The sequence below is a fragment of the Rhinoderma darwinii genome, chromosome 8, assembly GCF_050947455.1.
Source record: "Rhinoderma darwinii isolate aRhiDar2 chromosome 8, aRhiDar2.hap1, whole genome shotgun sequence".
In the NCBI taxonomy this organism is placed as follows: Eukaryota; Metazoa; Chordata; class Amphibia; order Anura; family Rhinodermatidae; genus Rhinoderma; species Rhinoderma darwinii.
The window spans coordinates 32,985,434-32,997,958 of NC_134694.1; the positions used below are offsets into that span (position 1 = coordinate 32,985,434).

The 12,525-nt window shown below is 41.1% G+C and overlaps 1 protein-coding gene across 1 annotated transcript in view; it reads left to right on the forward strand.

Annotated features, from left to right (window-relative positions):
- CENPI (centromere protein I) overlaps window positions 1-12,525 on the forward strand; it is a 161,959-nt gene that overhangs the window by 81,118 nt on the left and 68,316 nt on the right. The window lies entirely within an intron of this gene.

The following is a 12,525-nucleotide window of genomic DNA, read 5'->3' on the forward strand; positions in this document are numbered from 1 at the left end:
GTGGTCACGGAGTTTAAGTATTTGGGGGTTAGGGTGACGGCGAAAGCACAGGATTATATGTCCCTTAATGTAATGCCACTGTTAACAACGATAAAAGCCAAAGTAGAGGCGTGGAATAAGTTACCGCTATCGGCTCTGGGTAGGACGAATCTGATTAAAATGATCCTTATGCCCCAGGTGCTGTATGTCCTACATAACTCCCCGGTATGGATCCCCAAATATTGGTTCAGGAGATTGCATAACCTTTTTAGGGACCTAGTATGGAAGAAGGGGGTACCTAGGATTAAACTGGAGAAATTACAGCTGCCAAAGGAGGAGGGGGGCCTGGCTGTGCCCAATGCTTGGGTGTATTATTTAGCTGCCCAATGTCAACATTTTTGGGGGTGGGAGCAGGAAGAGACATGGGGGTCCAGTGCGCGCATCCTATCATATCTGGGGGGGGGGGAGAACCCGTTGGCAGGACTGGAAGCGCACAGCTATAAACAGATGGCGAGTACCAGACCCACTCTGCTGCTCATACACAAGGTGTGGTGGCAGTGCAAGCAATTGCTGGGGATAGGAGAGTGCACTAAATATACACCACTCTGGAGGAATGCTTATTTGGGGGAATTGGGTAAATTGGAAGGGATGCAGGGGTGGGAGCAGCGAGGCATAATACGATTGAGCCAGTTGTACGAGGGAGACATACTTAAATCTTTTCAGCAAATGAGGGAGGAGTTTCAACTGGACTCCCGCATGTTCTATCAGTACCTGCAGATTCGGCACGCTGTGCAGACACAAGCGGTCAGCGTGGACCTGACAATACATGCCGCGGGGGTGTTGGAGCATATTGCAAAAGCAGTTACATCAAAAGGATTAATTTCATTGGTTTATCGCAGGTTATTGGTGGAACATCTGGGGGACCCTATGGCACCAGTGAAAGCTGTATGGGAGAGGGATGTGGGTCCTATTACAACAGACCACTGGGAGGCGGTATTGGCAGCAACATGTACTTTGTCCATTAATGTAGCACAACGAAGATCGCAGTTGTTTCTGATACATAGGGTGTATAGGACCCCGTGGGTGCTGAAACAAATGGGATTAAGAGCGGATGCCAAGTGCCCTAGGTGCCCGGAGGAAAAAGCAGACATCCTTCATATGTTCTGGACATGCGGGAGGTTGGGGAGTCTGTGGACGGAAATATCGGAGCTAGTGGGGAGAGTGTTTGAGGTACAGATTCCATGGGATCCTGTGGTAATGCTGCTAGGGTATGTTGGAGATTTGGGGGGGGATAGGATGTCAGGGTTGGCAATTGCTAAAATACTGTATCAAGTGAGGAAAGGAATAGCAAAGCACTGGCTGGATGCGGAGCCACCATCAAAACAAGAAATCATAGGGGCACTTAACTCACAGGTTCTGATGGAATATAGGATATACTCCAAGAGGGGGTCCAAAGTCAAGTTTGAAAAACAATGGGCTAGGTGGATTGATCAATCTGGGTATGCTTCTGTGGAGCTAATGACACTAAGGCAACAAGTTCAGGTATAGGGCCACTGACGGGGGGGTACATACGGAGAGCAGGAGTAAGATGGGGAAGGGAAAAGGGGAAGAGAAGGAGAGAGGATTGGAAAAGTGGTACTGAGAAGACCGGCTGGGGGGATACAAGGGGGAGTTGGGGGGAAGGGAATGTTTGGTTGGATGTAAATAATTGGGTCTGTTGAAATTTGCTTATACACTGTATGAGAACGTACAATGACCTGTAATAATGTGGGGTTTTTTGAATAAAATTGAACTGATTAAAAAAAAAAAAAAATAGCACAAGAAGAACTCTAGTAAGAAAGCGGAGACCGCACCAAGTGTTGTAACTACCAATTTAACCAAGGGTAGCTGCATACATGTTAGAATGAGTATCAGATTCAAAATTAAGTATACCAATAATACACCATTAGTTCAGGGGTAAGGAAGGGAGAACAATGTCTCCATAGATAACAGGTTTGAGTGAAAGAAGGGTGCAGTATATATCATACTATCTGGTAATTGAATCAAACAAAATTACTAAGATGCAGACTTACCCATAGATGGGATGAAGTGGTATGAAATGGGAGGTGTCCGCTCCGCAACATAGACCCTGACGCGCGTTTCGCCATGTAGTGCTTCCTCAGGGGGATGTAGATTAATGATTAATCTACATCCCCCTGAGGAAGCACTACGTGGCGAAACGCGTGTCGGGGTCTATGTTGCGGAGCGGACACCTCCCATTTCATACCACTTCATCCCATCTATGGGTAAGTCTGCATTTTAGTCATTTTGTTTGATTCAATTACCATCTAGTACGATATATACTGCACCCTTCTTTCACTCAAACCTGTTATCTATGGAGACATTGTTCTCCCTTCCTTACCCCTGAACTAATGGTGTATTATTGGTATACTTAATTTTGAATCTGATACTCATTCTAACATGTATGCAGCTACCCTTGGTTAAATTGGTAGTTACAACACTTGGTGCGGTCTCCGCTTTTTTACTAGAGTAGTTCTTGTGCTATTTTAGTATGTATATTGTTTGTATAATAAAGATTTAACTTTTTATATTATATACATTGGCGTTAAAGGCTCTTATTTGTCTCTTTGTGGTATATGCATTATTAGAAGTTAGTGGATCCCCTCCTACCCCACCTTGTCTCCTTTTTATTTAATGGTCTATTAAAAGGAGATTCTCTCCCAAAACAGGCCCTATCCGCTAACATAACAATTCTTCCTAAGGAAGGTAAAGACCTGAGTTTATGCAGTTATAGGCCAATCTCGCTGCTTAAAGCAGACGTTAAGCTTTGGGTCAAGGTCTTAGTCAGAAGAATAAGCCCCGTTTTGCCTCTTCTCATTAATCAAGAACAGACTGGCTTTATTAAGGGTCAGGAGGGACGGGACAACTCTGCCAGATTTTTTCATTTGATCCATCACGCTCGAGTAAAGAACATACCATTTGTATTTCTTAGTACAGACGCTAAGAAAGCGTTTGATAGGGTTAGTTGGTTGTATATGGAGAGAGCCCTAGAGCGCTTTGGATTTCCTAGTCCATTTGTGACTGCGGTGTTCTCCCTCTACTCCCACTCATCTGCTAGAATCCGTGTAAATGAAACCTTGTCCAAAGACTTCTCGATCTCTGAGTCGAGACGAGGGTGTCCACTCTCCCCTTCCCTATTTATTATAGTCATGGAAACCATAATTCGATATATACGACAAGATTCTCAGATATGTGGTATCTCCTTAGATGGAAATGCTCATAAGAGAGCTGATTTATTGATTTTAGCCACCAATCCTCTCCAAGAATTTCCCACTTTAATATGCACATTTGAAAAATTCTGACACCTTTTCAAAATCAACTATTCTAAGTCTGAAGTACTTAACATTTCCCTCTCTAATTCAACTTTTCGCTGCATTGAAGCAGCCCACTTAAAATGGGTACCCTGACCATAAAATCAAGTACTTGGGCATCTGGCTAGCCAGTAACCCTAAATGTCTGTATGCATTTATTAACAACCCCCTTTTATATTCATTGAAATCCCAACTTCGATCTTATGATGTACCCATGCTTTCTTGAATGGGCCGCAAACATTTATTAAATACATACATTATGCCTACTATTCTGTATGGTCCCTATCCATCTTCCTACCTCCTCCCATAATGTTGAAAGTTGTTTTCTCAATACCTGCGGACCCACAAACTACCAAGGTTGGCTCATAATTTACTCATCAGGCCTAAGTGGTTTGGATCTGCCAGATATACATCCTAAATGGCACTTCCACTTGGTAGATTGCTGGACTTGGTGAGTTCCCCTTATAGGACTTTAAGTATTGATGTTGAACTTGCCTTTCTGGGCACTCATCGGTTACATTTGCTATGGATTGATATTTCACCTCACACTTCTCAAAAGAGTATTAACAATACAACTTGTGACACTATTGCCATGTGGTGCAAACTAAACTCGCAGTTAGGTCTCTTTCCCCCCCCTCCCCAGTGTCATAACCTTTTTTACTGATCCGAATTTCGAGTACTACTGAAATATTTGGAAGGACCGCCAGGCTGCCCCATGGTTACGTTTATTAAGCAAAAGTACCTCCCAACTCCTTTAGAATGGAAATTGATTTTAGAAAAGCGACCTCTAAATTTCGCTCATCTGGCGAAAACTTGTATTTCCTTTTTGTCTCTCTATACAAGTACACAAAATGTTATTTAGGTTTGGGCATAAGAATATACGTTTCAAACCATCTCTAAACTGCAACGGCAACCTGTGAAGCCGATGTACCTTTTGACTTGGGAGGGGGAGTTGGGTACCACTTTTTCAGAAACCGATTCTAAATTACTGTTGAAAAATGCTCATGGTTTTTCTTGCTATATTTAACTTCAAGAAAATTCCTTTTCCATTTTTTTTCTAGAGGTACAAATCTCAAATTCTTATACCGCTTGAACCTTACAGATCATAAATGACCTATGTTGGAGATGGCATACTAATACCATCTCTCTTCTCCATTTGGTGGACTTGCCCTTCTTTCCAATCGTATTGGACAGATGTGGAACATTGGCTTACTTGCTTCACCCTTATCAGCTGAGATGGTGTTGCTTTCTTTACCTTCCAAGACATATCACCCAACCAAAACTAATCTATTAACCCATCTGTTAGCTGTGGTGAAAGCAATTCTTTCGCTTTACTGGTTAGATAGTACTCCTCCAGTGTTCCAACAATGGCTCAAAAAAAAACAAGATATCCATAGGCTACAGGAAATATCTAGTTGGGAAAATAATTTGCACTCTGTTTCTTAACCTCTTCCCGCGCTGCTCCGGAATAGTACGTCCTGCAGAGGGGTTAGTTCCCGCATCAGGACGTACTATTGCGGAGTAGTTCCCGGCGCACACTGTCCTAACTGACAGTGTCCGGGAACCGGGAGGTCAGCTGTCCCTGACAGCTGACACTCCAGCCTTGCCGGTCAGCGGACCATCGCTGCTGATTTTTGCAATTAACCCCATAAATGCGGTGACGGATTGCCGTCGCCGCATTTAAGTGGTTTGAAGCACATCGGCAGCCCCCACGAAGTGATCGTGGGGGCTACCGATGCTTGTCACGGCAATCGGAGGTCAGATAATGACCTCCGGGTTGCCATGTACGGAAGCCTCGGAGGAGCAGCCTCCTGCCGCTCCTCCGAGGCTTCCTGTCAGTGACAGTTATGTCACAATGACAGTTGGAGTGCATTACACTACGTGTGTAGTGTAATGTACTCTAGCAGCGATCAAAGCTGCAAGTCTAAGTGTCCCCTAGTGGGACAAGTGAAAAATGTAAAAAAAAGAATACAAATGTTTTAAAAAAAAGTGTAAAAATAAAAGTTATAAGTTATATAAACAAACACTTCATTTTTTTCCTATAATAAGTCTTTCATTATAGGAAAAAAATGAACACGTTAAAAAAAGTACACATATCTGGTATCACCGCGTTCGTAACGACCCCAGCTATAAAACTATGTTATTTTTCCCGCACCGTGAAAAAAATCAATAAAAAACGACACCAGAATCGCTATTTTTTTGGTCACCACCCCTCCCAAAATAGAGAATAAAAAGTGATCAAAAAGTCGCATCAACCCGAAAATAATACAGATAAAAACTACAACCCGTCCCGCAAAAAACAAGCCTTTACACCGCTTTTTTGACTGAAAAATAAAAAAGTTACGGCTCTCAGAATATTGTGACACAGAAAATAAATTATTTTATAAAAAAAGTGATTTTATTGCGCAAACGCTGCAAAACATAAAAAAAAAACTATATACATATGGTATAGCCGTAATCGTACCGACCTGCAGAATAAAATATAATGGTCATTTATAGTGCACGGTGAACGCCGCAAAAAATAAACTAAAAAACATTGTCAGAATTGCTTGTTTTTGGTCACCCGGCTTGCAAAAAAATGTAATAAGTGATCAAAAAAATCACATGTATCCCAAAATGGTACCAATGAAAAGTACAGATTGTCCCGCAACAAATAAGCCCTCACACAGCTCCGGTGGTGAAAAAATAAAGACGTTCTGGCTCCCAGAATATGGCGATGCAAAATTAGCAGAGCGTTCTAAAAGCGGGTAACATCCGACACCATTTTCAGTGCGACACCGGCCACACATCTATGAAATATTATTTATTTACCCCATTATTATACCCTCTTATTATGCCCTGATGTTCTCCGCACAGATTACACATGCCCCCCACATTATAAACTGAAATACCAGCAAAACCCAAAACAGAAAAACTACCAAGCAAAATCTGCGCTCCAAAGGCAAAATGACGTCCCTCCCTTCTGAGCCTTGCAGCGTGCCCAAACAGCAGTTTGCGCCCACATATATGGCATCATCATACCCGGGAGAACCCGCTTAACGCTTTATGAGGTATTTGTCTTCAGTGGCACAAACTGGGCACAACATATTATGCACTAAAATGGCACATCAGTGCAAAATTGCAATATTCACTCCATCCGCTGTGCATTAACCCCTTTGAGCACTATGACTTAATAGCACGTCATGGTGCGGGGGTGATGTATGGAGCGGGCTCACGTGCTGAGCCCGCTCCATACGCTGCGGGTGTCGGCTGTGTATTACAGCTGACACCCGGGACTAACGGACAGGAACAGCGATCGTGCGGTTACAGAAGCCTGTAAAAATAACAATATACTGCAAAACATTAGTATTGCAGCATATTGTACCCGCGATCCAATGATCGCTGGTACAAGTCCCCTAAGGCGACTAATAAAATGTGTAGAAGAATTCAAGTTATTAGTAGTGAGAAAGAAAAAAAAGTTACAAAAAAAAAACCTTTTCCCATTTTTCTTCAAAAGTAATGTAAAAAAAATAAATAGAATTGATATCGCTACGTCCGTAAAAGGCCAAACTATTACAATATACCATTATTTAACTCGCACGGTGAACACCGTAAAAAACGTAAATAATTTAAACCGCCCAAATCGCTGTAGTTTTCGTTTTTACTGCACGGCGAAAGCTGTAAAAACGAAAACCCAAAAAAATGGAATCAGATTTTTTTCCTATATTACTATATTTTCCTATTTTTTTTTCAGCTTCCCAGTACTTTTTATTTCACTTTAAATGGTATCACTAGAAACTAAAATTCCTCCCGCAAGAAATAAGCCGTCACATCGCTCTACTGACGGAAAAAGAAAAAAGTTATGGCTCTTGGAAGGCGGGTAGTGAAAAACGAAAATAAGAAAGCAAAAAATGGATCAGTCCTGAAAGGGTTAATTCATTTCTAATGAAAAAAATGCATGACCCCATGTGGGGTATTTCCGTACCCGGGAAAAATAGCTTTACAAAAATTGGTTGTTTATTCCTCCTTTATCCCTTGTGAAAATGAGAAAATTCAACATTTTAGTGGAAAAAAATTGTGATATTAATTTTCTCTGCCTAATTCTAATAAATTCTGCAAAAGACTCGTGGAGTCTATATTCTCACTATACCCCTAGAAAAATTCCTTGAGGGGTGTTTCCAAAATGGGGTAACTTGGGGGGCTTCCACTGTTTTGGTCTCTCCAGGGCGTTGCAAAGTCGGCATGACACCGAAAAACAATCCATCAAAATCCGTGCTCCAAAATCCAAATGGCGCTACTTCCCTTCTGAGCGCTGCCATGGGTCCAATCAGCAGTTTATTACCACATATGGGGTATTGCCGTAATCAGGAGAAAATGCTTTACAAATGTTGTGGTTCTTTTTTTCCTTTATTCCTTGTAAAAATTTTACATTTCTATGCTTTTTCAGAAAAAAAGTAGATTTTCATTTTCACTGACTAATTCCACTAAATTCTGCAAAAAACCTGTGTGGTCAAAATGCTAACTATACCCCTAGATAAATTCTTTGAGAGGTGTCGTTTCCAAAATGGGGTCACTTTTGGAGAGTTTCCCATGTTTTGGTCTCTCCAGGGCGTTGCAAACGCGACATGGCACCGAAAACCAATCCAGCAAAATCCGTGCTCCAAAATCCAAATGGCACTCCTTCCCTTCTGAGCCCTGCTGTGGGTCCAATCAGCAGTTTATTACCACATATGGGATATTTCTGTAATCAGGAGACATTGCTTTACAAATGTTGGGGTGATTTTCTTCATTATTCCTCGTAAATATTAAAAATTTCTGTTTTTTCAGAAAAAAAGTAGATTTTAATTTTTACAGACTAATTCCAATATATTTAGTGAAAAACCTGTGTGGTCAAAATGGTAACTATACACCTAGATAAATTCCTTGAGGGGTGTAGTTTCCAAAATGGGGTAACTTTTGGGGTGTTTCCACTGTTTTGGCACCACAAGACCTCTTCAAACCTGACATTGTGCCTAAAATATATTCTAAAAAAAAAAAAAGGAGGCCCAAAATCCACTAGGTGCTCCTTTGCTTCTGAGGCCGGTGCTTCAGTCCATTAGGACACTAGGGCCACATATGGGATATTTCTAAAAACTGCAGAATCTGGGCAATAAATATTGAGTTGCAGTTCTCTGGTAAAACCTTCTGTGTTACAAAAAAAAATGTATTAGAAATTAATTTCTGCCAAAAAAATAAAATTAGTACATTTCACCTCTACTTTGCTTTAATTCCTGTGAAACGCCTAAAGGGTTAAAACACTTTGTGAATGCTGATTCGAATACTTTGAGGGGTGCAGTTTTCAAAATGGGGTGACTTCTGGGGATTTTCTAATATATAAGGCCCTCAAAGCCACCTCAGACTGAACAGGTCCCTGAAAAAATAGCCTTTTGAAATTTTCTTTAAAATATGAGAAATTGCTGCTAAAGTTCTAAGCCTTGTAACGTCCTAGAAAAATAAATGGACGTTCAAAAAAACGATGCAAACATAAAGTAGACATATAGGAAATGTTAACTAGTAACTATTTTGTGTGGTATTACTATCTGTTTTACAAGCAGATACGTTTAAATTTAGAAAAATGCTAATTTTTGCTAATTTTTTCTAAATTGTGGTGTTTTTCAGAAATAAATACCAAAATTATCGACAACATTTTTTCACTAACATAAAGTACAACATGTGACGAGAAAACAATCTCAGAATCGCTTGGATAGGTAAAAGCATTCCAACGTTATTACCACATAAAGTAACACATGTCAGATTTGAAAAAATCGGCTGGGTCCTGAAGGCCAAAACAGGCTGGGTCCTTAAGGGGTTAAGAACTGGTGCCCAAGGTCTATTCGCTGGGTTACAGATATGTTAAATACTTTAAATATCCCACACCTTCACTTACTCTTAAGATATGGGTTGTCTGTGTTATGTACCAATAAGTTGGACTGTTTAGTACCTATATATGCTTCAGTCTAGGGTTGCACTATGCATCGAAACTTCGATACTGTGCACCCTCAAACGGGTCAATACTGTTATTTCATGTATTTTGATACTAATCTGTGCGACCCCCACAGCTTAGCATTGTAACATATGAATGTAGACCGAGCGGGGCTGCGGCTGTCTAATACAGCCATTGCCCCGCTCCTGAGTCCTGACAAGTACGCGCTCAGTCAGCATGATGTGATGCGGACGGCATTGCACTAATGATTGCCGGCACTGAAGACCGAGAACATGGCGTACGCTCTGCAAAACACTCCTATGTTCTGTTTTCAGTGCCTGCACCGCTGCTCATTAGTGCAGCGCCCGCCGTATCACCTTATGCTGACTGCGCGCACACAATTATAGTCAGGAGCAGGGCATTGATTGTATTACGCAGCCGCAGCCCTGCGGCGGAGATCAGAGAAATCTCATCTCCGTCGTTATTCCCCTGAATGCTGCGATTAAAGCTGAGCGCAGCATTCAAGGGGTAAATTAAATGGGATGCCCCTTGAGTCGCGTCACAGGGAATCCCTGTGACACGATCGAGGGACATACCATATATGGGCAGACAGCCCAGGGTCTATTGAAGAACCCCAGAGCTGTCTGACCATATTTCCTGTTAGGGCATACATAGATAGGTATGTCCTAACAACTTCCTGTGTACTATCCGTACATAGCCTAATGTACTGGCATATAGATATGGCAGTACATTAAAGTTTAAAAATAAAAAGTTAGTGTTTTGTTTTTTTTTTAATTTAACGTTCCTTTATTATACTGTAAAACTTGAAATAATTCTCTATACATAAAATATACACATTCGGTATCGTCGCAACCGTAATAAATTTATAGCGTCATTTTATGATGTTTACACTGTTGTAAAATGAACACTGCTTTCTTTCACTTATTGTGAGGCACAAGGTATTATAAATTTTGAACCTCCATGTTCCTCACATTAATAGTAATTAACCCCATCATGTACCTCACACATTAACCTAATGTTGTCCATTATGACTGAGAAACATGATGGGGTTAATTACTATTAATTTGAGGCACATGGAGAGTCAAAATTCATAATACCACGTGCCTTACATCAGAAAATGGAAGAACTTTTTTTAAAATTGTTACCAAAAGTATCGTTATGTAGTATTGCGATACTCGATACCAAAAAGTATCGGTATCGAAGTCCAAATTCTGGTATCATGACAACCCTACTTCAGTCAATGATATATTATAAGATACACCTTTTGTTTACCGTTGCCTTATTGAATCTATTGTACCAGATATATCTGATGTATCTCATCCCTGTTTTCCTCCCTTTCCGTCCCCCCCCCCTTACCCTGCAGTTATGTATTGTACACCTGTCAATGCTAAAATTTGATATTGTACACTTTACACCCTTTATGTTAAAAATTAAATAAAGAATTATGAAAAACCAAATTTTTTTTAAATCATGCAGTTTTTACTCTAGCCACTGAGCCTCACAACAGACTTAGAGGCTCTGTCACCAGATTATAAGTTCCCTATCTTGTACATGTGATCGGCGCTGTAATGTAGATTACAGCAGTGTTTTTTATTTAGAAAAACAATCATTTTTTTAAGGAGTTATAACCTATATTAGCTTTAAGCTAATGAGTTTTTCAATGGACAACTGGGCGTGTTTTACTATGTGGCCAAGTGGGCGTTGTACAGAGGAGTGTATGACTCTGACCAATCGGTGACCAATCAGCGTCATACACTTCTCTCCATTCATTTACATTGCAGATAGCGATATAGCTATATCGCTATGTGCAGCCACATACACAAACACATTACTGCAGTGTCCTGACAATGAATATACATTACCTCCAGCCAGGATGTGATGTATATTCAGAATCCTGACCACTTCTGTAGCGTCTCTGGGACTACAGCACAGCGAGATCTCGCTGTAAATGACAGTTTACAGCATAATCTCGCGAGGCTACGCCTGCTATGCTGTAACTCACAGAGAAGTGCAGAGACGTCAGGATTCTGAATACACATCATGTCCTGGCTGTAGGTAATGTATATTCATTGTCCGGACACAGCAGTAACGTCATAGTGTGTTTGTGGCTGTACATAGCGATATAGCTGTATCGCGATGTGCAGTGTAAATGAATGGAGAGAAGTGTATGACGCTGATTGGTCAGCATCATACACGTCTCTCTCCAACGCCCACTTGGTCAAAAAGTAAAACACGCCCAGTTGTCCATTGAGAGTCATTAGCATAAAGCTAATATAGATCATAACTCCATAAAAATTATCCTTTTTCTAAATAAAAAAAACACTGCTGTAATCTACCTTACAGCGCAGATCACATCATGTAGAAGATAGGCCACTTATAATGTGGTGACAGCCTCTTTAAAGGGGTTTTCCAAGTTATTTTAAAGATTGGCCAATAGAGGAGGAATGCGCAAAGAAAAGAGCTATTACCTCACAGATCCTCGTTGTTCCATCACCTCTGTTCCTCCCTGCCGCTGTGTATTGACATAGCTGCAGTGATGACGTGTCCGTATACCCACGTGATCGCTGCATGCGAGCACTGGCGTCCGCATTCCTGTGCCATATACCCACTGAGACAAGGGATTGGCTGCAGCGATCATGAGTGTATCCGGGAATGTTATTGCTGCTATGTCAATGCAGCGGAGGCGCTGGAACGACACGGATCCATGAGTTGAGCAATGGCTTTTTTTTTTTTTTTTTTTCATCTCTGCTACATTGGCCCATTTTTTTTTAAACAACTTGGAAAAAACATTTAAAAAGGCTCTATCACTAGTTTATTAGAGCCCTATCTAATAGGCGCTGTCACACTGATAATGATAGTGAAAATTGTGTCCCAAAAAGTTTATAATTTTAAAAGTTATGAGCTTTATTCTAAATATGCAAATAAGACTATACTAGACAAGTGGTTGTCAAAAACCAGCGTTTCTGCTGAGGTGGAGCCTCCACACAGCCTCTGACGCTGTCCTATCAGCATGAAGCTGCTTCACACTGTATGAGAGACTGAGGCTGGAGGGAGGGGGGGGATCACTTCAAATAGTCATGTCTCAGTCAGGCTGTAGAATAATAGTGCCATCTGAAAGATGAGATTCTAATCTTTCATATGGCACCAGGATCACCGTTTTAGCTGTGAAACAACCTGAGATATCACCAGTTGAAAACCGTTGGGAATGGAAGC